We start from the raw sequence: 26,936 nt of genomic DNA, 5'->3' as shown, positions 1-26,936 counted from the left end.
TATTATTAATAGGTGAATTATTATGAATAGTGAATATGCATGCAGCACAGGCACTATCTACTTACTCCAGTATTAAAGCAAGGTATTTGTTGATAATAGGCTAAACAAAAAAATAGGTTATTTGATAGAGATATATTTTTAGCTAATGATCAACAAAATAGATATAATAGTGCACACATGTAAGAAATGTTACCAAAAGGCTATTTAGAACCTGGAAAATATGGTTTCCCTGTCTGCAATGAGGCCTACAAATGAAATTAAATACATATCTTGCAATAATAAGTGCTACAGTAGTACTCTGCAATATATCTTTACAGGAAAATATTGATAGTGATGATGATTTTCTAGAAAATACTGATGTGCCAGTAAATAGAAATGTTAATGATGTGGAACAAGGTTTAAATTTTAGGAGACTTTTATTCAACAATGTTATGCATGAGAATGTGAATATATTATTGAATACTTATATTATGTTAAATGTAATTCTTTTTTATTTTATTTGTCAAAATGTATTTTTTATATGTAATTTAAAATAAATGAGAGTTATACTATACTCAAGTATATCTTTTAAGCAAGTATATCTTTATTGATTTCAAGTTGTCTCCCTCCTTTTAAATAAGTGTTTATTCCTTACATAAAACCTTTCCTTATCAAATTTAAAATTAATTACACATTTAAAATATTAATATTCTTTATTTAAAAATATATTTATAAACCTTCACGATAAGTAAATTTGAAAGTAACAATTTATAAAACTAAAAAATCGAATATCATGCTTGTTAAATATAAAATAATATAATAATCGCTTTACAACCACCATAGTATACATTAAATAAAATGACCAAAAAATATACACACAACTAGTATTTACATTTAGAATTTTTAACAGTTTTCAATATAATACATACATTAAGTACAAAATAAGAATAGTTATATATAAATGATTGTTTTAAAAATCCATAACTATGGATTACTATTAACCTTTGGAATAATTCAAACCTTTTTTTGGCAAATGTTTTTTATTTGCTATTATAATAGCCATTACTTCATTGGTACCTAGTAGTGTTTATTATTATTACATATTGCCATAAGTACATTTAAGATTACTTACCATTTGAAGAACATTGACATTCTCTAGGAACAACAGGTGTCATATTACAAGTATTACTTGAAATTATTATTAAATGTACAGGTAAGATTTATCAAAATTATCATACATAACAACTCTTTATTTTGAACTGGAAAAGCAATGGAGGAAGTCAGATACTTCTGATGTTACTGTAATTACACTAACATGTCCTCCTAGCTGGTGGGCATCCTTTTGTCCTGCAATTATACTAAGTGTGAGTATATAGTAAATTTACCTCTTCCAAATACTGTGCTGTCCCAGGGACAGTCGATGCTTACATATCTATATGTCGGGAACAGCAACTTTCACAAACTCCAGCACTACATCAGGCTTTGGTTTTTTCAAAGGGTCATCACCTGTAGCCAGCATGCTGTTGTTTCTCTGCATTTTCTACGACAAAAACTTTGCTTAAATAATTAAAAGTATTTTACCTCTGTTTCAATTTGTTTTACATTTTTCGTAGCTGTTCTGAAGTCCTTAATATATCTGCCTCAGGCTGGCAGTTATATAATAGGCTGTATTTGTACTCACAACCCTTATTTTTTCATTAAGGAAGCACCGTCGATCCTTTTATTCTCTACAGTATTATTTTCTTTACCAGCTGGATTATAAACACCTTTCCTTTTGTTGAATAAACTGCATATTTAGTACAATTTCCGCTCATCTAAAAATGCACATAACTGAAATTTATTCCCTCGAATGCATATTTTTTATAATATATTACATATCTTAAAATAATTTATTAAAAATTAATTTTTTTTAATACACAACATGCCTCTTCTTCAATAAAGTTAAATTTGGCGCTAAAAATCGTTTAGTGACAATGATAATAATTGACAGAATCTTCTTTTTGTTGGATGTTACCAATCAAATTTACTTAAAATCCCTAATTTTCGTGCTTGAGATCAATCTTGTACGAGAATACCCGAAGTATCGTTTATAGAACACAACAAATACTTGAGCATGACTTTGACGTAAGTTCGACTTGGCGGAGCACGTGCTCAAGCACGAGCTTGAGTACCGACTATAAATACGGGGCTTAGTTGCCATATTCCTAAGAAATGGATTGACCGAGTTTTATTAAATTTTATTTGTAAATTTTTACTCTAAGCATATTTTTTTTTACTAATGATACCAGTCGTCAGTCAATGTACAAATTGATATGCGAATATTGGTACTCTCTGTAGAATCCTTTTAAGCAAATTTTCATTAAGTAGGTTTTGTATTTTTTATATCCTAAAGATCTACATTTGTCCAAACACAATATTTTCAATCCACCTCTGCCATCTTTACTTTTATTTATCAAAGAAAGAGGATCTCCGATATAATTGGATTAAATACTACAGCAAAGATGAAAGAAGGATAATATTAAGAGGGGTTTTCAGTAATTAGAAATTACTTTAAAGTGGATCTTATAATTCAATTTTCTTAAACAAAATAATTCTTGCAAATTAAAATTGTTAAGTAAGGTGGTGCAGAGTTCTAACGAACAGACAAACTCCTTAACCCAGTTTAAATTGATATTTTTGATAATAAGAAACAAAAAATGCTAAATAAAGCTTAAGGATGAGTCTGTATAGCAAAAAAAATTTGTATAGCAAAATTAAATACACGTGAGTAGAATTCATGTTTAAGAATGCCTAGAGCACCAGACAATTCACATGATGATATTTATAAGTTCACACACAGCATTCATGTTTTCTGACACAACAGCCGATGTTGGCGGATTTTTACGAAACTAGTACTAGCACTTCTAAATATAATTCACCTAAAAAATATTAAAAAAAAAGAAAAATACTCAAATCTAGATCGAGAGAGGTATCTATGATAAACAAAAACTAATAAATTAAACAAAGTCAAAGTGAATTAATCAAACCTGCTATCCCACAACACCTCATAGCATCAATCCAACAAAAAATCGAAAAATAGGAAGATCCAATCCGAGGAATGTGACTATTAGCAGCTTGGAGTAACACGGCGCAGCATTCTGCATAAATTGAAAATTCTAATTAAACGAAAATAATCAAATACCTGTCACCTTGTTATGAATACCCAAATCTTGAACACGAAGCGACACCAAACTTGGTCATGTCTTGAAGCATTGACAAATCAATTCAAGGAATTTTCGGAAATCACCTCTATCTACAGGAAAACCAAGACATTACACTCATTATGCATTTATAATAATAAACTATAATATGCATCTACTAATTGAATATCATAATTTTATCTACCAGTTAATAGCACCTGACAAAATCCTCAAGAACTGTATGAAACAATTCACGGCTAACATCACACTCAACCTGACGAAAAATGGTAACTCTTCTTTTTTCCAAACCAACATCAGGTTTCTAGATGTGGAAAGTAACCAACATCATCGTGCTCCCAAAACAAGACAAAACTATTGTCCTGTACAGACCAATTTTACAACTTAATATTCTTAAAAAATATATGAGAGGATCCTAAAGGAAAAACTGGTAAAATTCACAGCAAAAATCAATATCATATCAAAATAATGTCACTCCACGTCAACAGGATTGACGGAAATTATCACCAATATTACACAATAATGAAAAAACATATCGTACTGGTTATCTTTCTTGTCTTCGGCTATTCGGGAAAAGTCTGGAATGATGGACTACCGACGAATCTGCTGAATGTAGGACTGCCCGTCCCCTTTCTCAAACTAATATATTTATGCTAAATATTATTTATGTGAGATTAAACCACAATTTAATTGTAATAAACATTGTATTGTTAACCATATCAAATATTGTCATAGTTATTATCATAAACAACATGGGAACTGTATTATTAGACGCTTCGATCAACTCTCTACTAAGTCCTCTCTTCAATAGATTAACTATTTAAAACATATAATGAAAAAATTGTTTGCATATACATATATAAAGGCATTTAAATGTTTTTTTTATTGTTTATTAATCAATACGTCCTTTATAAGTCCCTAATATGTATGGACAAACAACCAGCCACACCGAATAGTGATTTTATATCTAAGAGATACGCTTGAATTATATTTTTTTGACTTAATACAACAACAAAAACTGAAGTGTCCAAAGTTTAGACAGCTCAAATGTTTTTTCAAGACTAAGGATGGTAATAAATTGACACCGTATGTCCACACGGGTCACTGTCAAGGTTTAATTCGTCAATTTTTTTCCCTCGTTTTTTCATCTCCCTTCTTGACAATTTTCGAGCCTCATTCGCAATTAGCAAAGCCCCAATAAATTCCTGATTTAGGAAAATATCTTCAATTAATACTCGCGATTCTGTATCCATAAATAAACAGTTATTACTGAAAAGTAAAGCAAACTGTTATATATTTCTAACAAGGCCTCGTTATATGCAAATTGGTGCTTTATGTGCTTTATAGACGACATATTTTATCACTTAATCCCCTGAAATTGGAGTATTACTCAAACCAACAGCGTTATACGATAGCTAGAAAATATCGAGATATTAGTTTTTTAATTAGACTAGGGCGGTAAACAATTGGGGCTACGACAAATTTTTAAACATTGATAGGTTAGATTAGATAGGATAATTTGTGTAATATTAACTGATTTTTATTTCAATATCAAGTAATTTATCCATACTTGTCTTTTACATATTTATCTTTAGTGACCAATTTCATTAGTTTTGGGCATAAAACTCGACCTGTTTTTTCCAGTGGTCTCTAGTAATGTCTCTTTAGATAAATCTCATATACCCAGTAGGCCACGAAATCCCTTTTTGCCCCTAAACTAAAAGACTAAATCCGTAAACAAATTTTCGAAACCAAATTCAGATTTATGCTTTAATCTTTGCCTTCTAAGAATTGCAAGGCAAAACAGACGTTGATAAAAATATTATTAGAGACATGGGGAATCTAAAATTGCATTCCACAACATATCTCCTCAACTAAGCAAAAATCCTTAGCGAATTGGTTACTAGTACTCATAAAGAGTAAACCGGAATAAAAAGCAAAAATACAGTTAAGATTTGATTTCACGTACCCATAGTTCGTCTGTATATCCGCTTATACGTATTTCACCCTAAAAGGCGATCGTCAGAGACAGCTCTTCCACAAATTCTAAACGACGAGCTTCATGATTTTTTCATGATTTTGAAGAAGACGTGAAACATTAACTTGTCTAACATTTAATAGCTCATATCTAAGGTGCATCGATGCCAATGAACGATTTCGTGTAGAATAAGAACCAAAAAACGGTCATCAAGTGCGGCTGCGCAACTTGGGCGTCCTTGACCAGGCCTTCGTACAAAATTTCCTGTTTCACGGTACCTTTTTATACCTATCTTTTTGTGCATATCCTTCCTCGTACAAAATTACGATCTGTGCTACTTGGGCTTCATCGCAGTGTCGAATTGGTGACATACTTGTTTTAAACTTAGTTAAATCAAAACAATATTTAATTAAACTTAATAAATTAAACTAAAAATAACCGAATTAGTATGATTTTTCCTATACGTGAAGGTTTTTGATGATAAAATTTACGAATGACACTAAACGCTGAATAAACGTCAAAATAAACGTCAAAATATATCAAACCAGTTAAGTACATCAGCCTACTATATGAATATAATCAGTAATCTAAAATTATTTTGAAATAATAGTGACTACAAAAAAAATTGGGTAATTCCAAAATATTCGATATTGTTCCAAACCATGAGTGTATTATTTTTAAGCCGGTTTCAAAAAAGTAAGTTTGAAAAAGTCTAATTTTAAAAGCACTATCTCTATTTTAAACAACATTTAAGCTCTATCTATTTTAAAGAACATTTTCTGTGTTCCGTTGCCCTAATCCCCAAATATCCCCATATAGTACACTTGTATATTTTGTTGTGACGCAGTAAATACTTTGTGTGGGATAATAAATTGAAATAAATGTCAATTTCGGGAAAGTTTCGAGGAAAATTGGTCATAAAATAAGCGTGAAAATCAAATTTAAAAAGGATGTATGTCCTCAAGAGTAATAGACTTACTTTCGGGTTCATAAATAAATCCCTAGAATAGGCTGGCTGCGAGTTCATATCATTGTTAAGTTAACCTCAAAAGTTCCGAAATTAAATACCATGTGGCTACACTGTTAAAATAGTTCAAATTTGAAAAATGTAACGGCTTTACGTTCGAAGTAATATATATCTGGAAAAGGAAAATATACTAAAAAATTTTATTGTTTTGTAATAAGGACACAACGTGCGGAATTTAAAACGATTTTTATGAAGTAATAATTTTGCCATAGACTAAAACTGATTGTATATTAAATCCATTAAATGGCAGACACCCTGAAATCGCTACAAGAGTTGGTAAATAGAATTAACGATTATTGCATTAGATACGGACTAAAAATAAATAAGAGAAAAACTAAATTTATGATTGTCTCAAAAACGCAACATGGAAATGAAAGATTAATGATAGAGCAAACCCAAATAGAAAAAGTAGAGACATACAAATATCTGGGAACCTGGGTTGATGACAAAAATGACCAAAGCAGAAAAATCAAAGTCCGAATTGAAACTGCAAGGCAAGTATTTGTGAAAATGAAGACAATGCTTACCAACAGAGACCTTCAGTTGCACCTCAGATTGAGGGCTCTAAGATGTTACATATTTTCTATCTTACTATACGGAATGGAAGCTTGGACATTGAAGAAACAACACATAAGAAAAATAGAAGCGTTCGAAATGTGGTGTTACAGAAGAATATTAAAAATTCAGTGGGTTCAAAGGATTACCAATGCTGAGGTACTACGACGTCTAAATAAGGAGTTAGAAATTATGAACAGCATAAAAAGAAGAAAACTAGAGTATTTGGGTCACATGACCAGAGGAGAAAAATATGAGCTGCTGAGAATTATTATGCAAGGAAGGATCCAAGAAAGAAGAAGCATAGGAAGAAGACGCATCTCCTGGCTGAAGAACCTTAGAGAATGGTTTAACTGTAGTTCACTACAACTTTTCAGAGCAGCAGCCAACAAAGTGACCATAGCCGTTATGATATCCAACCTCCGATAGGAGATGGAACTTTAAGAAGAAGATATTAAATCCGGAAACTAATTGTCAAAACCAAATTCAGATTTCTGCTTTATTCTGTACCTTCTAAGAATTGCAAGGCCAAACAGACGTTGATAAAGATGTAATTAGAGACATGGTGAATCTAAAATTGCATTCCACAACATATCTTCTCACTTAATCAAAAATCCTTAGCGAATTGGTTTCTCTAGTACTCATAAAGAGTATACCGAAATAAAAGGAAAGGCAGTTAAGATTTGATTTCACGGACAGTGCGTCTGTATATCCGCTTATACGTATTTTATCCTAAAAGGAATCTTCGGAACGGCTATTTACAAACGCTCTGAACGTGTAAACAATCTTTCCTGGCGTAGTAGAAGCAACACTAAATATACAGACGCACTGTACGTGAAATCAAATAGGATATACAGTCTGCCCCAAACCCTTCTTTCAGTGCGTCACTAATTTTGACGTCATATAGGATTTTAAGAATGTCGAGAATTATTGCATGACATTTTAGTTAAATCTGACAGTTTCAGAATCGTAATCTATTAAATGTAAAAAGATTATTATTTTTTTAATATAAAATAAAAACTTTAACAATTCAAAATTGTTTTTTAATATTAAAGGTAAAATTTTTAATTTACATATTAAAGGTTTCGTCCTGTATATAAATTTTTATTGTGCATTATATTGGAACGGCAGTTTATCATAATTCCTATTCTATACATTCCAAGGAAAGTGCTTAATTAGCTAAGATTTATCATCCCCAATAATTCAAGTTTCATCATGGTTGTTGAAACACGTATATGTCTCACTTTTAAACATTCTACTAAAGAGTGTTTAGTCCAACTTGAATTTGGTATTTTTGGTATGAAGGGTAACATATTGGCCTAAAATTAACAAGAAAAAATTTAAAGACACTAGTGATATTTCAGTAGGTTATGGCAAATTGTATTTTGATACAAACCTTCACTAAACATTCTGTATACGCGAGTTCTAATAACATGTTCATAGTTATTGGTTAAGGAACGCCAGAAACTGGTAATAAAGTTCTCCCAGCCTCTTTTTAAAATTGAAAATAATTTAATAATTTTAATATTAGTCTTTGTTCCTCCTCGGTATATCTCGGCATATTTAAAATATTTTTATGACAATAAATACAAAATTAAATTTTCCCTGTAAAATGTCTGAAAATACTAACCTGGAATGACAGTTATCATTTTATCAGTTGACATGAAAGTACTGTCAACATCGAGACCTTCTGCGTCAAATTAAATTTATGCGCATCATTTATTGGATATGGATATCTATTTAGCGTATTATAAACTCCAACCAATTATACATCCGTAAGTAGAATCCGCTTTAATACACAAATACCCGTAAACGATACATAATTTTCTAAGTTCTATGTAGAATAATCACAGACTTACGTTTTTTTCTGTCACTTCTAGCTTAATGCGTTAGAGAGAATTCGATCAACTATGACGCACTGAAAGAAGGGTTTGGGACGAACTATACGGACGCAGTGTACGTGAAATCAAATCTTAACTGTCTTTCCTTTTATTTCGGTATACTCTTTATGAGTACTAGAAACCAATTCGCTAAGGATTTTTGCTTAAGTGAGGAGATATGTTATGGAATGCAATTTTAGATTCCCCATGTCTCTAATTACATCTTTATCAACGTCTGTTTTGCCTTACAATTCTTAGAAGGCACAGATTGAAGCAGAAATCTGAATTTGGTGTCGACAATTAGTTTCCGGATTTATTATCATTGCTATGCGTCCATATCGAAGCCATTTTAGTGTTGCTTCTACTACAACAGGAAAGATTGTTTTCACGTTCAGAGCGTTTGTAAATAGCCGCTCCGAAGATTCCTTTTAGGATGAAATCGTATAAGTGGATATACAGACGCACTGTACGTGAAATCAAATCTTAACAGTCTTTCCTTTGATTGTTTATTAATTTGTTTATTAATTTGGATACTACATCTTAACAATTATTTGATTTTTGATCGAAAGCTTTAATGATAATTGCATTTAATAATGAAAACTGGCAAAATATTCAACTATATCGATTTAGGAGTATTTTTGGCTGTGTAGAAACTGTTTTAAAATATAGAATTTACTAATGTTTATATTTTGAGAACGATTTCCGAAGTGGAAATTGAAACGTCAATAAACTTACTTAAACCTTTAATTGTGGCTTATTCCCATTTAAATAGTAATTACATTTTAAAAAGTTTTGGAAGTTTGTCTAAAACCTAATATTCCATTTTTCTTCTTATGTGCAGTCGAAATCATATGAGAATCATAAATGGCAAACAACTTTTTTAAGAGGCCCAAAAAAGCTCAAATCTAGGGGCTGAGGGTGATTTGACGTATGAAGTGGTATTGTGAGGAGCACAATATAATTTTTTTGCAGAAATTATAAACATTCAATAATATCAATGGTTTGAATGATTATCTAATACTACCAAAGCTGGATCGATCTCAGTTGATTTTACATAGTTCTGGAAATGCTTAAGCCATTTCAAGAACAACAAATCGTTTGCCATGCGTTGTCTGAATATGCATAAATACATGCGGTTTGATGATCTCTTTCTAAATGTGGAGATTACAGTTTTCTAGTGTAAATGATCATTAGAGGACGTAGGAACCAGAATCACTAACAGCACATAATATGGTAATTCCCAGATATTGCCAGCTTTCCCTAACATCGTACAGTTTATCACATTTCTTATTGTACGATCCATAGTACATATTTGGGGCCTGCGCCCTTTATTATTACCCTTTCTTTCCTTAAGATTTTTATTGTCCTCTTTAGAATTTTTATTATCTTCTACAATAATGAAACGGCAGTCCATTTTTACCCTTTCCTATGTAGCTATGTTTGTTAGGTTTTCTACAAATTTGGAGACAGTAGGAATATCATATATTTCTAATCCTTGATTTTTACTCTTACAAATCCTATTATTCATTTCATTATTTTAACTAACAATTAAAAATCGTTCTCGATGAAATTTTTTTTAGTGTAACCTCGAAAATGTCCGAAATTAAATACGAGGTCACGTGGCTATCATGCACCGACCGAATTACGTCTACTCTCGAAACCTAATGGCCCTATAAATTGCGCCCTTAACAAGGGTTGTTTCCGAGCACAAGGACATTCTTCCTTCATGCTTGCACTCAACCTTTATTAAACTCTGCGCTCGGCTGCTTCCTGGTCAGTTATGGATAACGGTAGGTAAAGGGTTGAGTTACTCTTAAATCTGGACCTGAATAAAAACATTCCTAAAGGATATGTTTAAATTTCTTTGGTTATGCGCAACCAAAGACTAAAGGAATTGCGGAAACGAAAGGAATACGAAAATATCTAAAAGGATATTTGAACAAACGAAGAGTGAGTCTGAGTAAATAACTTATGAAAAGAACCTCTAGAAAATACTCACAATAATTATTGCCGCAAGACAACAATCCGTAAAGTGGCTAACAAACTTAATTTTCCTAAAACTACAGTGTGGAATATAATTAAGTATTATGAGCAAACAAGAAGTATCTTAGATAAAAAAGGTAAAAGTCCGGATCGTCTGAAACTATTTTCTGATAGGAATAGGAGAATGTTAGTAAAAGTTTGCAAAAAAGATCGAAAAAATACTCTAAGAGGACTTACAGCTAAATAAAATCATTAAATTGGATTAAATTTGTCAAGAGAATCCTGTCTCATGTTAATACATAAATCTGGATTAATTCTAGATAACAATGGAGTAATTTTTAATGAAGAATCAAAATCCGATGTACGTGTTGGTGATTAGCGCAAACGAGTTATTCGCACTAATCATAAGGGTTTACACAAGGACTGTTTGAAACGAACCGTAAAATTTCCTAAACGAGTAATGATTTGCGAATGCATGGCAGTTTCAGGGTTAGGATGTTTCGAATTTATTGAGGGTACCCCATATACTGCGACAATATTTCAACAATTACTTCGAAACAGCATTGTGAAATTAAATGTTGGCGACAATTATATTTTTCAGCAGGACAAAGCGGCCTCTCATACAGACAGACCACAAAAATTGGTTTGGAAACCGCAATGTAAACGTCCTTTATAATGAAAACCATTATAGTATTTTAATAAAAAACATTATTAGAAAAAAATTAACTGTCAAACAGTGATATTGCTTTGTGTTAGAAATAAAGGTATTCCCAATATCGTCTTGTAGCTTTTAGCAAGCTCGGATTTTGCAGTTTACTTAAATCGCCACCGATGAGAAGTCTTTTGACTTCATGTTTTCTTATATAGAGGTCGATAAAAGCGTACACTGGTATGATATTTGATAATAATTTCCAAATAGACAGTTCGTTTCTTTTGCCTTATGTGTCGCAAAGTCTTCTGTTGATTGTAAAATCATGAAATGCATATAGAAGAATGGTGAAAACTATCTGAAGAGTGTGGATAATTTCGACAAACCATCAGAAGTGACTGCGATAACTACCGCAGTATCTCGGTTACTACCACAATCAGCAGAATATATGGAAAGATCCTTAAAAGTCGGGTTAATTTGTGATCGGAAGATAGGACATATCTATTTTTCATGGACCTTAATAAGGTATTTGACCGGGTCAAATTAAAAGACGTTATCCACTTACTGTACACAAGAGACATACCTCTAGGAATAATCAAAACAATCAAAAATATCTACCGAAACAACACAATAAAAGTAAAAGTAGAAGAACTAACCGACCCTATTGAAGCTGGCAATGGAATGAAATAATGAAAGACAGGAAAATTCCCTGAGTCCTCTATTGTTCAACCTGATGATGGATGAAATAATAAAAAATTAATATTGTTCTGAAGCTATTTTCTTGTGGCATTTTAAATTAATTAATATTTAAATGGGAATAAGCCACAATTAAAGGTTAAAATACATTTATTGACGTTTCAATTTCCACTTCGGAAATCGTTCTCAAAATACAAACATTAGTAAATTAAACAAATTTTGTTTTTGTTACTTAGTGAAAAATTCTTCTAATAATTTAATTTTATCTGACTCATCTATATTGACAATTCAGACATACATTATACATTTTAAAGTAGACGACTTTAAAATGATATTGCCAATATTGTTGAGTTGCGTTCCTGGGACGACTTTACTTATAAGATAGTTCATTCGATTACATGAAATCAACTTTAACGTGAGAATATCCGTCAGAAAAAATCATAACATGTAATTCGTCTTTACAAAGACAAATACATGCCATGATGACAGTAAAATTCTCCCGTTAGTGATTCCATAGTAAATTATGAGGGAAAAAACCAGGAAAAAACCTCATAATACTATCCCGACATGGTAAGTATTTGATCTTGCATTTAGTTTACCTTCAATAAATACCAAATTCCGATTTTATATGTTTGTTATTTAAAAAATATAAATGATGTATTCTCTATATGTTACTGACTTACCAATACTGGTATTTTCCTTTTAATAACTTCCTCTTTCAATATGGGTAACCAGATCCTACTACATTCTGCCGAGGAATTCGCGACGCAATTGGTCTCATTTAGCATAATTAGAGCCGCTTCTTTGATTTTTCTCTTTTTACCATCAGTTTCTTTTAGGACTATATTTGAATCATTCCATTGAACCCTATGTTCATTATCCGATGCATGTTTACATATTTGAGATCTATCAAATTCTCTATTTTTAATATAGGATTGATGTTCACTTATTCTAACATTTAATGGCCTTGATTAGAATAGAATTAGAACGAGATCCTACAGCATATACAAGGAATAATACGAGGAAAATAACAATACCATACATAAAAGGATTATCGGAAAAGCTTAAAAGGATAGGAAATAAATTCAACATTTCAACAACATTCAAAACAACAAACACGTTGAGATCTATTTTGTCCAAAACCAAACCTAACAATGAACAAGAAAGGACAAAGAATTGCATTTATAAAATACCTTGTGAATGCGATCAGTTTTATTTAGGTGAAACATCAAGGCCATTAAATGTTAGAATAAGTGAACATCAATCCTATATTAAAAATAGAGAATTTGATAGATCTCAAATATGTAAACATGCATGGGATAATGAACATAGGGTTCAATGGAATGATTCAAATATAGTCCTAAAAGAAACTGATGGTAAAAAGAGAAAAATCAAAGAAGCGGCTCTAATTATGCTAAATGAGACCAATTGCGTCGCGAATTCCTCGGCAGAATGTAGTAGGATCTGGTTACCCATATTGAAAGAGGAAGTTATTAAAAGGAAAATACCAGTATTGGTAAGTCAGTAACATATAGAGAATACATCATTTATATTTTTTAAATAACAAACATATAAAATCGGAATTTGGTATTTATTGAAGGTAAACTAAATGCAAGATCAAATACTTACCATGTCGGGATAGTATTATGAGGTTTTTTCCTGGTTTTTTCCCTCATAATTTACTATGGAATCACTAACGGGAGAATTTTACTGTCATCATGGCATGTATTTGTCTTTGTAAAGACGAATTACATGTTATGATTTTTTCTGACGGATATTCTCACGTTAAAGTTGATTTCATGTAATCGAATGAACTATCTTATAAGTAAAGTCGTCCCAGGAACGCAACTCAACAATATTGGCAATATCATTTTAAAGTCGTCTACTTTAAAATGTATAATGTATGTCTGAATTGTCAATATAGATGAGTCAGATAAAATTAAATTATTAGAAGAATTTTTCACTAAGTAACAAAAACAAAATTTGTTTAATTTACTAATGTTTGTATTTTGAGAACGATTTCCGAAGTGGAAATTGAAACGTCAATAAATGTATTTTAACCTTTAATTGTGGCTTATTCCCATTTAAATATTAATTAATAAAAAATTAAGAACTAAAAAAGGATACAAAATGAGAGAAAAACAACTTAAAATATTCTGCTATGCAAACGACGAAATACTACTCTCTCAAAGTAAAGATGATTTACAACGTATGATGCAGAAATTTAATATAACCGCCAGAAAATTTAACATGTTCATTAACTCAAAAAAGACAAAATGCATGGTTACAACAACAAATTTACTAAGATGTAAATTGGAGCTATAAGGTCAGATAATAGAACAAGTGATGGAGTTTAAATATCTAGTCATCACATTATCTAGCTACGGAAGGCACAGAACTGAAGTGGAAGATCAAGTAAATAGAGCAAACAGAGCCGCAGACTGCCTGAATGAAACAATATGGAGAAATAATAATATCGGGAAAGAAACGAAAGGAAGAATTTACAAAACAGTCATCAGACCAATAATGACATACGCGGCATTAATAAGACCCACAGAGAGGACAAAAAGGATGTTAGAAATAGCAGAGACACTATGAGACAAAGCTAGAAGTACAAATATACGACGTAGATGTAAGGTGAAGAACATCAAGAACTGGGTAAGAAATAGAAGAGTAGAATGGATCGATCATATAAGCCGAATGACAACAAATAGAGTAGTAAAGACGGCAAGAGACGGTTCCCCAATAGGAAGACGATCAGTAGGAAGATCACGAAAGCGATGAAACGACAACTTACTGGAGGCACAATGAAAAACAGACAGAGTCATGTCTATATAAAAAGAAGAAGAAGAAGGAGATATGGAAGCCGAAGAACAGCCAAGCTTTAGGACACAGGACAACAGGAAGGTCCACGATAGACCACCTTTTCTGTGTAACCCAAATAGTGGAGAAGATAACAGCGTTTGATCAGGAAGTTCATTTGCTTTATGTGGACTTAAAAAGGCATACGAAAGCGTTCCGTACCAAAAGCTCTGAAAGGTACTTGAAGAAACCGTTATAAATATTACGATAATTAAATCAATTAAAAATCTATATCTCCATACTAAGGCTAAAATAAAAGTTAGCGATGGAATAATGCATGGTATTATAGTTAAAAAAGCGTTAAGGCAATAATCGTACCTGTACCCCACATAGAAGAGGAAATGCTATGGGTATTTTTATGGTACTGAATACACTTTGTTTATGTAGAATCCGCAATAAAAAACGGAGGTTTCTATTTAAATTTCAAAGTTGCCTCTGGCTTTACACTTAGGGGGTTGTTGTAAGGAGTCTCGTGTTTGGTGTCGAAATTCGATAAATTTTTGAAAAATAATAAATATCTGTTTTTTTGGGTTTTCAATAATAGTGAATTTCTCTGGATATTAGACCGTGTTCGTCATTTTACCAGGATATCGGGATACATTGTATTTTTCCAATTATAGCGACATCTATTAACAATTTGAAAAAATGTCCCGAATAAAAGTTAACATAGAAATTCAAATTTGCAATAAAAATGAGGGTTCCCATTTAAGATGCCAAAGTTGCCCCCTGCCTCACCCCAGTACGTAGGTGTGGGAGGTAGTATTTGATGTGGTTCGATAGATTTTTAAAAATTATTGGGAACGTGTTGTTTAGTTTTTTGATCCAATATAAATTTGGCGTAGATGGTTCGCTTCTTTTTACTTCGAGTCTCACAAAGTGCTCCTGGAAAACCAAGAAATGCGCCTAGGGGAAGGGTTTGTTTATTATTCTAATCTACTATAAATAACTTACTAAATTAAGTTATTAAACACGCTGTAATAACTACGGAACCAAGGCTTGGAAGATCTAAAAAACCTATTAAAATTAACCTATTCAAATAAACTAAAAATTAACCGGATACTCAGATTTTTTTGTTTTTTGTTGGTGTTTAGATCAAAACATGTTTAATTAAGCCTTATTAGCGATAACGTTTTTTTTCTCGTTTGAACCTATTTAGATGTTTTGTGGGAACAACAACACATACGTTTTGTTATTAATGTGAAATAGTGGCTTAGTATTAATTTGAGTTGATTATGGTACTGTACCTGATTATAAGTCTCCTGTTTAAAACTTGCATAAAAAATTATGACACATGGATGATGGGTGGAGCATTAATTACATCCCAAATGCTTTAGGAATTTTCCTGTTTGATGCAACACAAAGATTTCGGGAAACAGGACAATACACCAGAGGCCAGGTCAAGGTAGACAAAGAACCACAAGTCAAGTCGAAGATCGCTTTCTTAGGTTACAAGCGTTACCCGATTATACATCAGCATCAGCACCAGTACTTATTCAACGATTAAATGATGTCTATAGAATCTTAAAGTCATCCATAACCGAATATATCACAAACTGGACATAGACGTTAATAATACACAATTTGGTTTCCGCAAAGGCCTAGGAACACGTGAAGCTCTTTTTTCACTTAATATACTAATACAAAAATGCCTGGACGTCAATCAAGATATATACGCATGTTTTATTGACTATAATAAAGCATTCGATAAAGTACGACATAAACATTTAATGAATGTCCTGAAATCAAAGAAGATTGACTACAACGACCTCAGGATCATATCAAATTTATACTATAAACAGCGAGCAAAAGTACGTGTTAACGAACAGCTGTCAGAAGAAATTGAAATTAGATGTGGAGTAAGACAGGGATGCGTATTGTCGCCAATTCTTTTCAACGCCTACTCCGAAGAGGTCCTGAAAAAAGCTCTTGAGGGTGAAACAGCTGGAATAAAGGTAAATGGAGTTCCCATTAACAACATTAGATATGCGGACAACACTGTGATTTTAGTCGAAAACATTGAAGATCTTCAGAGACTGGTGACCAGAATAGCAGAGTATGGAAAAGAGTATGGTCTAACAATGAATGTCAAGAAGACGAAATTTATGAGAATATCGAAAACTCAAAGAAATAACGAGAATCTTCTAATAAACGAAACCAACGTCGAACAAGTGGACAAATATACATACCTGGGAACAATGATTAACTCCACAAATGATTACAATCAGGAGATAAAAATAAGAATAGAAAAGGCTAGAGCAAATTTCAACAAAATGAGAAGAGTTCTATCTACCAGGGATTTAAAACTGGAACTAAGAGTTAGGTTGGCGAGGTGCTATGTTTTTTCGACCTTATTTTATGGAATGGAATCTTAGACCTTGAATGCTACATCAATGAAAAAACTGATATCATTTGAGCTGTGGGTGTACAGAAGAATTCTGAACATATCATGGACAGAACACGTCACAAACAAAGAGGTTCTGAGAAGGATGAACAAAGAAATGGAAATTTTAAATTAAATAAAAACAAAAAAATTGGAATATCTCGGACATATTACACGTGGAGAGAAATACACCTTGCTCCAACTGATCATGCAGGGAAAGATCCAAGGAAAGAGAAGCATAGGGAGGCGTAGAATGTCATGTCTGCGCAACCTGAGAGAGTGGTACGGATGTACATCAAATGAACTTTTCAGAGCAGCCGTCTCAAAAGTTCGAATAGCTATGATGATTGCCGACCTCCGCCGCGGAGATGGCACTTGAAGAAGATAGAAACACAATTTCCATTTATACCGTTTAAAGATGCTTAAATAAATATGGATTAAGGTCCAGAATACCTGTTACGGGACCTTTATTAACAGCATACCGTCGGAGGTAACGTTTACACTTCGCTCGCGAACATCTTAATTGAGTTGTTGACGATTGGAGTGCTGTACTTTTCACGTACAAATCAAGATTTAACAGATACTCATCAGATAGGCGGCGTAGGATATGGAGAAGAGCTGGTGAACGTTATCAGCAATGTTGTTTTACTCCCAGAGTTCAATTTGGTGGAGGTGGTATAATGGTGTGGGCCTAGAGGCTCATATAGAACTTGTTATAATTCAAGGGAGCAATTTAAACGCTCAACGGTATAGTCAGCAATATTTAAAAGATCATGTAGTGCCATTTGCTCCATTTGTTTGAGAAAACTTTCGTCTGATGCAAGATAATGCTCGTCCGCACATCGCAAGAATACCACGGGATTACTTGGATGAAGTTGGGATTAGTTTATTACCATGACCCCCAAGGAGTACAGACTTAAATCCAATAGAGCATGCATGGGATATTCTGGGACGACGTATTCAACGTAATCATGGTGAGTTTGAAATCGTGAATGATTTAGAGCAAGCAGTACGTAACGAATGGGAGCAAATCCCTTAAGCAGACTTTGCTGCCTTAATCCGAAGTATGCCTGATCGAATGAGAGCCGTAATTAGGGCTTGTGAAGGTAAAAGACTCTACTAAATATCGTTTTCCATAAAAAAATGTTTATATTTAAAAAAATAATTTTAGTTTCTTTACAGATTTTCAATTTTTTTGGATTGTTTATTGTTTTTTCTGTGTAACATTCTTGATTTGTAATAAATTTGACTTTTAAATTTTGTTTATTATAAAATACTCAATTGGTAACATCTTAAACTTTTTTAAACGCCAGTTTTTAGAACAAATCTGAGTGTTTGGTTAATTTTGCACTCTATTATAAAGCTTTTATTATTATAATAAAAGAAGATGTTTGTATCTTTTATCAAAACGGAGCAAAATTGATAAATTTTTAATACCCGCTACAACGTTGACGTTGCTAGTTTAGATAAAAACGTTAGCACCACAAAAGAAAACAGCATTCACTGTAAACCCCAATCACCCCTGCAGATACCATAACGAATCACGAGCCATTTCCTTCTCGAAAACGCAGACCTTACAACACCTAACCTTTTCCGGAAGACACTAGTATAAATTTAGTTATTTTTTGTGTTATAAGTTTTCTGGAAACTGGGCCGCCATTTTCGAAGCGTTGCACGTATGTTGCTCCCCTAAATCCCCCGTTCTTTCGGGAAGGCAACGAGAACATTGCTTGTATGTGTGTGAGTGTGTCTGCGGCAGTTGGGGAGTGGAGAAAGGGGTTTAAAAAGGTATAGGATTATTTTATATTTTTATTATAATCGGGTTTTAAATATTGTTTTGGGGCTATTCTATAGTGGTATTTAAGTTTCTTAATTAATATGTATTGAACATTACACAAAATGTTTATACTTGATGTTTGCATCATGAAATCAAAAGCAATTCTTAAGTTTCGTGAACGTAAAAATTAAATTGTTTTTTAAGGTGTAAGAATTTAAACAAAATTGCCAACAACATAGAAAAAAAGGTCATTGCAAAATCTAATATTGATATGTGTAGCGAAACTGAAAAGTCCTTTAATAAAGTGAACCAAATAGCAATTTAAATTAAAAATAAGTCATTAGAAAACAATATAGTGTTTACAAAAACAGACAAAGGTAACACTACTATTGCTAGAGATAAAATAGAATATAATAATAAAACAATAGAATTTTTAAAAAGTCGAATATTATAACAATAAACAAATTTCCGACGCAAAAGTACCAAAAAATTCAAAATCAATATTAAATCCAATAGAACAGAAATACACCTCAGCATCATGAATTCACAGCCTTCTAAATTATACTCTTTTATTAAACTAGACAAACCTGATGACCCAATAAGACCTGCAGTTTTTTTATACAGCTCCGTCATATAAAATTTCAAAAAAAAAAACTGTTAGAGATTATTTTAGAACAAACTAAATGTTCAACTAAATTTACCGTAAAAACACAATAGAATTATTTAACAAAATACAATATTGTCTATTACCCAACAACTTCAGATTAATTTTATTTGACGTAAAAATCTTTTTGATAGTATTCCTCCTACTGAAACTTTTGTTCTAGTAACAAACCTTTAAGACCATAATATTAAAAATCTAATCATTACTTCTGAAATCTTCTATCTTGAAATTCGCATAAATTAAGACTAGTTTAAATTTAACAATGAAATTTATATAAATAATAATGTAAAACTTATCACGGGTTTTTATCCATTTCTATCAAATAGGCACTTAAGCTGATATGATTATTAGATGATAATCTGCAGATTCTGTCACCTCGAAAAAGAAACAGCAGAGCACATTCTATGACAGTGTGAGTCTTGCAAATGGGCGGTTCTTTGCATTAGAAGAAGAAAATCCACCGACAAATAGCTACATGGACGATACATTCCCGAAGCTATTGGACTTTTTTAAAAGGGTCAGTCTAGAGAATGTTGTCTAGGACTAGAGGACCACATGGTAATCTCAACGTAAAAATGTAAAAAGAGCAAAAATTCCTACCAAATATAGGAAATCACAGTCTCCATGAAATATTCAACGATAACATCATTAGGTTAATAAACCACTTCTCTAAATATGGTCATGTTCAGCACATGCTACGAGCAAAAAATCATCCATAAGAGAACATGAAAATCCCCTGACGGGGCCACAGTGAATATGATAGGTCATGTTATAATTGACTTTAGACACCAATCAGCAAATCAAGATATATTAAACGCACGCAGCAGACGAGGGACCAATTCATACTCGGACCACAAATTAGTGGAAATTAAAATCCAGAATTTCAATTATTAAAAAAGAAAAGGGACCAAAAAATGAAAAATACGAAAGAGGAAACTTAAAAAATAACACCAAACATGTAGACTATAAAGAAAATATAAAAGAAAACTAGAAAGCAGAAAAAACACCAGGACATAAACAATGGCAAACGTGTAAAAGCAACATACAAGAAGCTGCTAAACAAACTCTGAGTGTACAAAATAGGTAAAAACAACTGCAATCTAGTCGTTTGATGACGAATGTCGTAGCACAACAGAAATCAAAAATAATGCTTACCGACGATTATAACAATGGACAGACAAATATAAACAGATACATAAACATTGTCAAAAAACGTTGAAAAACGTTTGCGCTGGACAGGACATCATCGTCGAATCGATACAAAAGAATGTTTTACCAAAGAAAATAATTAGGCAGAGGCCAGTCTAGAGAATGTCAAAAGAAAGACTCAATTTTAGATAGATGAAACAAGTATAACAAGTTCTGAAAACTATAAAGATTACCAACTGTAAAAACAAAGCAAGAAACAGATAAGAATGGTAGAACCATAGAACAAGCTAAGCCCCACGAAGGATTGTCGAGCTGATGATGATGTTGATAATTATTCAGTAAACATGAAGGCATAACATCAAGAAGACATTACTAGTAGGTTATTTATGAAATGTCTTTGTTTTTGTGCATAGTAGGGTCTGGTACACCTGCTCACGATTATGTATAATAAAAAAATCAACTCCGATTATTAATGACTATGTAAATTATACTACAATAAAGTAGAATAAAATTAATTAATTAATTTCTTTTTATTATTCCAACTTTCTGAAAAAAAACCAATGACTCATTTTTTTGTTTTAAAAAATTAAAGTCGAACATCCAATTCCGCCTCCAAAACTAATGTCGTCAACCTTTAACACCTCTCACCAAATACGTGTCTTTTTGTCTAAAAAAACTTGCAAGCTGTTTCTTTTCTTTTTATACCTGTTTGCCTTTTGTTCGTCTGGTCTTTTGTTCCCTATTACATCATACAGTCAATTAAATCCATATTTTTCCCGAAAGAGGTGTATAGAAGATGTCAAGAGGAAGAATAAAAAGCAAAAAAGGAGCCCTTCCTTTTTATGACGGCGGTGACTGGGAAATAAGCCTTAGGCCTCACAGAGACGGCCTCAAAAAATATGTTTTTTATCAAGAAAAATTATATTATCAGATGCCACAAAGTCACATCATTTTATAAAAAAATATTGACAGACCAGCTTAAAGATCCTTTAGATCTGCACGTAACTAATAGACTTATTTTGATTACTAAATAATCTATTGGCATGCGTTTAAATAAGTGTTTCCAAAGTCTTTTTGCCCGTAGACCAATTATCGATATTTTTGGTTTTCATAGAGATCCTCATGTCAATTTTTTTGAAATTTGTTCGATGCCCTTAAGACTATTTGACGTTTTATTTATTTATTTTTTTAACAAACAATTTGGAGGGATGCCGGTTTTCAACATCCCTTCAGGGAGAGTCTTGTATGCTAACAGTGTCTCTTTCAGCGGTTTGTACTTGCTGTACAAAACAATAACTTGTTTAGCTAGAACTGTAATTGAAAAAGGACAAGAAATAGAAACTTATAAACTGTGAGTGAATAACTAATCGTAAGGAACCTAATTAGAAAATTACAGTTTACGAACGAAAACACCATAACACTTCACATTACGGGTTCCCGATATATTGCGTAACTTGCGATTGCGAACGTGGAGAAAAACTCTCCGAAACTTGAAAAATAGGTCTAAGCCCTACGACGATCGCTAATTCACTGTCTTCCCCTAGCCCTAGCCACTCCGAAATACTTGTCTATGCATTTTGAAGGATCTACCGGTTTAAGGTCAATATGGGCGGAGATTAACATTCTAAGAAATAAGTCAATGCAGGCAAGGAATTTATTTAGGTAACCGATGCGGCGGAAATATTTTTATTTGTTTTGAGATAGAATTATTTGGTTGGAGATTATTGTTCTCCCACACAATTTGAATTTATATTTTATTGAAAATACACAGAAATATTAATTAATACACAAATAATGCTTGCTGTTACCTAATGAGAAGGATGAACATGGTACTCATACCAATTAGCTTCAAATTGGCAAATCGATCTATTTCTTTTTGTTGTACATAATTGAATATCTTATATTTACGCTTCAAAACATATAATGCATTTATTTAATAATTTGTAATAATGTTAATTGTCTTATCCATCTAATAGCCCAACAGCCCGAGTCCGACCTTGGCCTCCTCCAAACTACTGTTTTTTTTTTCATTCAGTATTTTTAAGAGGTTTTTGGCATCCTCATTTACTTTTTCCTCCCATCTCTTTTTTGGTCTTTTAATAGGCATTTTCCTTTGCATTCTCACGTTTAGTAATTTCCTGGGGATCTTGCTTTATCATGAGGAAGAGGAAAATAATCATAGATATTTGGAGTGCCCATACTAGGGCAAATTATTGACGCAACACTTAATACTAATAAAAAAAAAGCTCCTGGTTATGAGCTGATTACGGGATTAGTCTTATATTAATTGCCACAAAATGCGATCCAATAGATATAGTACAGGGTTCCTGGCGCAACCCCTAAATCGCAACCCCTAAAATCACAACCCCCGGTTGTAAATGCTAAACGGCTTAACGTAGGATGACGTGTGAGGTGTCGTTGGAAAGGAGATGAAAAATGGAGTTGAACGCAGTATGTGCCGTGCGCATTGGTGCATGCCAAATGGGCATTACGTTATATCTTCGTCTCTATTGGTCCGATCATGACGTACGAGGGCTCGTTGGAAAGGGAGGAAGTAACGAATACGTTAACACAAAAAAAAAGATGGCGGCATTGCTATAATGTATCTTCGTTGCTATTGTCCTGATTTTGACGTATAGTGTGTCAAATGAAAGCGGTGGTGGTACACAAAGAAGCCAACTGTATGGCTTCTGTCAACGTTCAATATTAAGTGTCAATTCTTTTTCTTTTCCGTATAGCGCCTAACAGAACGTGACATTCGACGTAGGATGTGACATTTATGTGACAGTCGACACAGAACGTGACATTTGACGTGAAATGACGTGAATGACGTGACATTCGACGCAGGACGTGACATTTATGTGACAGTCGACGCAGGACGTGAAATGTCACGTGAAATGACCTAAATGACGTGACATTCGACACAGGACGTGACACTTATCACTTCAAGAGAAATTTACTGGCTACTTGGAAGAAGATCTGAACTATCACTAAAAATAAATTAGTAATGTATAAAGTAATTCTAAAACCCATCTGAACCTATGACATTCAACTATGGAGGTGTGCAAGCGAATCCAATATTAAAATCCTGCAGAGGTTTCAATCGAAGGTCCTTAGGCAGATTGTTAATGCACCATACTACGTCCCTAATGAAGTCATACATCGTGATCTCTCAGTGAGTGTTGTGCGCGAAGAAATAAAAAAGTGTAGTGATAGGCATTTAAAGCGCTTAGAAATTCACTCAAATTCTAGTGCGGTAAACCTACTGGGCAACAGCAGGGAAGCGACAAGACTTAAGAGACACAAACCCTTGTACTTACCAGATAGAATTTCATAAGTAAATTGTTTAGAACATAAGAAAAAATTTTTTTTTAATATTAATTTTAGTTAAATTTAATAAGGAAGGTACCAGTACTGGCAGGTATTCCTCGCTCGTGTTAATTTCTCTGTTTGAATTATTAAATTTGACTATTGTCCAAATAGGACAGATTGTAAATCTTTACTTGGAAAAAAAAGTTAGGTTCTCTTAATTTCCTCCGTGTTATTAATTATTGGCCCTTCTTATTTTTACACAGGGTAGTCTTAAATTTTTAACAAATTGATATGCCTTGCTTGTTTCGTTTTTCTTGAACTTTCTCTGTGTTTAATATTCGTTGGGTTTCGTACTTTCCCTTTTTGTCTGCATTATTTATCTGTTCTTCGTCTTTTGTTTTCAAATTCTGTTTTATCTCTCTAGTTAGTCGGAGTAATTTTTATGTGCTTCATTTCTTTCCTGAATCTGTTTGCATTCTTCATCGAATTATGTTTTTCTTTTCGTTATGTTTAGTATGATACTGCTTATGGTGTTTCACTAATTTTTTTATTGAGGATTAATTTGTAATATGTAATGAGGTAGATTAATTTGTAATATTCAATATGGGTCCCGACTAACTGGTGTGCTACAGTTACAGCACCTACAATATCGTTTTGCTCTAAAGAAGCTGAGATGAAAAGTATAATACCAACGATGCTATAAACATGTTATCTGAATATTCACCAAAATATTTTTTTTTCTTATTTATACGAGTCCACGCCCGTCTCTGTATCTGTATATATGCCGATATCATTTTATGAAAAAGCTGAAGCGACCTATTTTTCTTATTCGTGCATTTTTGAGGTTATTTGACGAGACAGGAAGGTCTACTGAATGCCGTCATATTGATTAAGGACTGTTTCTCTGCTTCCCGCAATTTTTATATAATTTTGAAAAGCGAGAAAGAAATATTACTACGAATAAATTTGATGTGAGGTAACGGTAATTTATTAAATTGTTTTCTGGTTCATATAAAAGGCGAAGCTTTTGTTATTTTGTTATTTTTTGTGTTTCGTACAAATTTTTGTTTTAAGGCAGAGGCGCAGCTCCTAGATGGGGATTTGTGGTACACATTATTTATAAGGAATGATGTAGAATAATTTATCAAATTTATTATGGAACGGAGAACAACGATATGATACTTTTGAATATTTTATTATCTAAGTTATTAGGATGTTAGTTATAAAACCATAGTAAATATAGAAAACCGCTCAACGACAGTAAACATTTCAATTACAATTTACGAAATCACTGTTTCCACTGAAAACAGATCTTTTTTACTATTTCACTAGACTATTTTTAACTGATAAAACGTCATAGCAACGCCACGTTTCCTACTTACTAATCTTCTTCCTGTCCGTGATTTCTCAGCGTCAAAATTATGACAGATTCGTCACGAAGGTGTCTGGTAATTCTATTGTTGTCAGTTTGACAAACATCATTAAGGCGTAATCAATTTTGGACATATATAAAGAATCCAGACGAAAAATGAAGATTTGGATGCCAGTCAGATGAATATCTCAGAAAATTGTTTTTATAAAATGTCCCATTGAACACGCAAAGGTCCAGAAGCTCTATTTGGACCAAATTTTCGGAGTTCCTACGGGTGAGCAATTTTACGCTTGAAAGATGTACTACCACACCGGAACTAGTAAAAATTCTAGAGGATTATGCCTTTAACATGAAAAAAGGCAATGGCGAAGACTATAAAGAGTCGTCTGTAAAGTCAATGTGGAATACTACATCGAAAATGGTACAAGAAAAATATTTTACGGAGTACGGCATAAAAATCGACCCTTTTACAGATATATCTTTCAAATGTGCCAGATTGGCTAGAGATACCAAGCGAAGGCAGCTAAAGTATTCAAGAAAAAAAAAAACTCAGTTCAAAAGCATTTTCCACCAAAGAACTATCAAAAATCATCAAAAGCTACGACGAGGAAACCCTCGATGGAGCACAAAAAAAGTTTTTTCACCTTTGCTCATTTGAACTTGCTTGGAGAGGCAATGAGGGCGTAAACTGCAAGATTCACTTTTTCCAAAAGGAATTTGATGTTATGTGAGAATTTATGGACCGAATTGAATACAACAGCATTTTTTCCAAAACAAATTAAGGTGGTTCGAAAAGTTTGGCAAGCAGCAACTGGCTGATGGCCTGAAGGCCTTTGATAAAGTGCGGCATGATCACCTAATCAGACTCCTGACAGAAAAGAAAAGAAAAGAAAAGAAAAGAATTTAGATAAACGAGACATCCGACTAATAGCAAATATGTACTACAATCAGAAAGCAGTAGTGAGAGTAGAGAATAATACCACTGAAGAAATCGAAATAAAGCGAGGTGTGAGACAAGGGTGTACACTGTCACCAACCCTGTTTAATCTCTATTCCGAAGACGTAATGAATAGAACACTCTCTGAGCAATCCGTAGGTATTAAAATAAATGGTGTTAGATTAAACAATCTGAGATTTGCCGACGACACCGTTCTGATCGCAGAATTACTTGAAGAGCTACAGACATTGGTGAATAAGATAGCAGACTGCAGCGAAGAATATGGACTATCTTTGAACATAAGGAAAACTATATTTATGGTAATATCGAAATCAACACAAAATGTCCAAAATTTATATTTACACAATGAAATTATCGATCGAGTTAGCAAATACAAATATTTAGGCACTTTTATAAATGAAGACAACGATAGCTCAGCAGAAATCAAAATAAGAATAGAAAAAGCCAGATCCATATTCACTAAAATGAAGAAAGTGTTCTGTGGAAGAGATTTGAGCCTTGAAATGAAACTTCGCCTG

The 26,936-nt window shown here is 32.8% G+C and overlaps 1 protein-coding gene and 2 long non-coding RNA genes across 7 annotated transcripts in view; 1 reads left to right on the top strand and 2 right to left on the bottom strand.

Moving 5' to 3' along the window:
• Window positions 1-576, top strand: part of LOC140444719 (uncharacterized) — a 632-nt gene extending 56 nt beyond the window's left edge. Inside the window, exons 1-2 of the long non-coding RNA XR_011951327.1 lie at window positions 1-82; window positions 143-576. The exon at window positions 1-82 is cut by the window's left edge and continues 56 nt beyond it. This is a non-coding gene — a long non-coding RNA (uncharacterized lncRNA). The remainder of the gene's footprint in view (window positions 83-142) is intronic.
• Schip1 (Schwannomin interacting protein 1) overlaps window positions 1-26,936 on the bottom strand; it is an 879,380-nt gene that overhangs the window by 240,851 nt on the left and 611,593 nt on the right. The gene's annotated exons all lie outside the window — the stretch shown is intronic.
• LOC140444718 (uncharacterized) lies at window positions 745-2,159 on the bottom strand. Of its 2 annotated transcripts, XR_011951326.1 has the most exons (4): window positions 1,854-2,159; window positions 1,582-1,793; window positions 1,408-1,519; window positions 745-1,326 (listed from the first exon to the last, which is right to left on the bottom strand). It is a non-coding gene; the product is annotated as an uncharacterized lncRNA (long non-coding RNA). The 2 variants fall into 2 exon arrangements; XR_011951325.1 differs by having other exon boundaries at window positions 746-1,326; window positions 1,582-2,159.

Source organism: Diabrotica undecimpunctata, chromosome 6, assembly GCF_040954645.1.
Source record: "Diabrotica undecimpunctata isolate CICGRU chromosome 6, icDiaUnde3, whole genome shotgun sequence".
NCBI classification, from domain to species: Eukaryota; Metazoa; Arthropoda; class Insecta; order Coleoptera; family Chrysomelidae; genus Diabrotica; species Diabrotica undecimpunctata.
The sequence above is the reverse complement of the archived record's forward strand: the minus strand, read 5'-3'. Positions and strand labels throughout refer to the sequence as shown.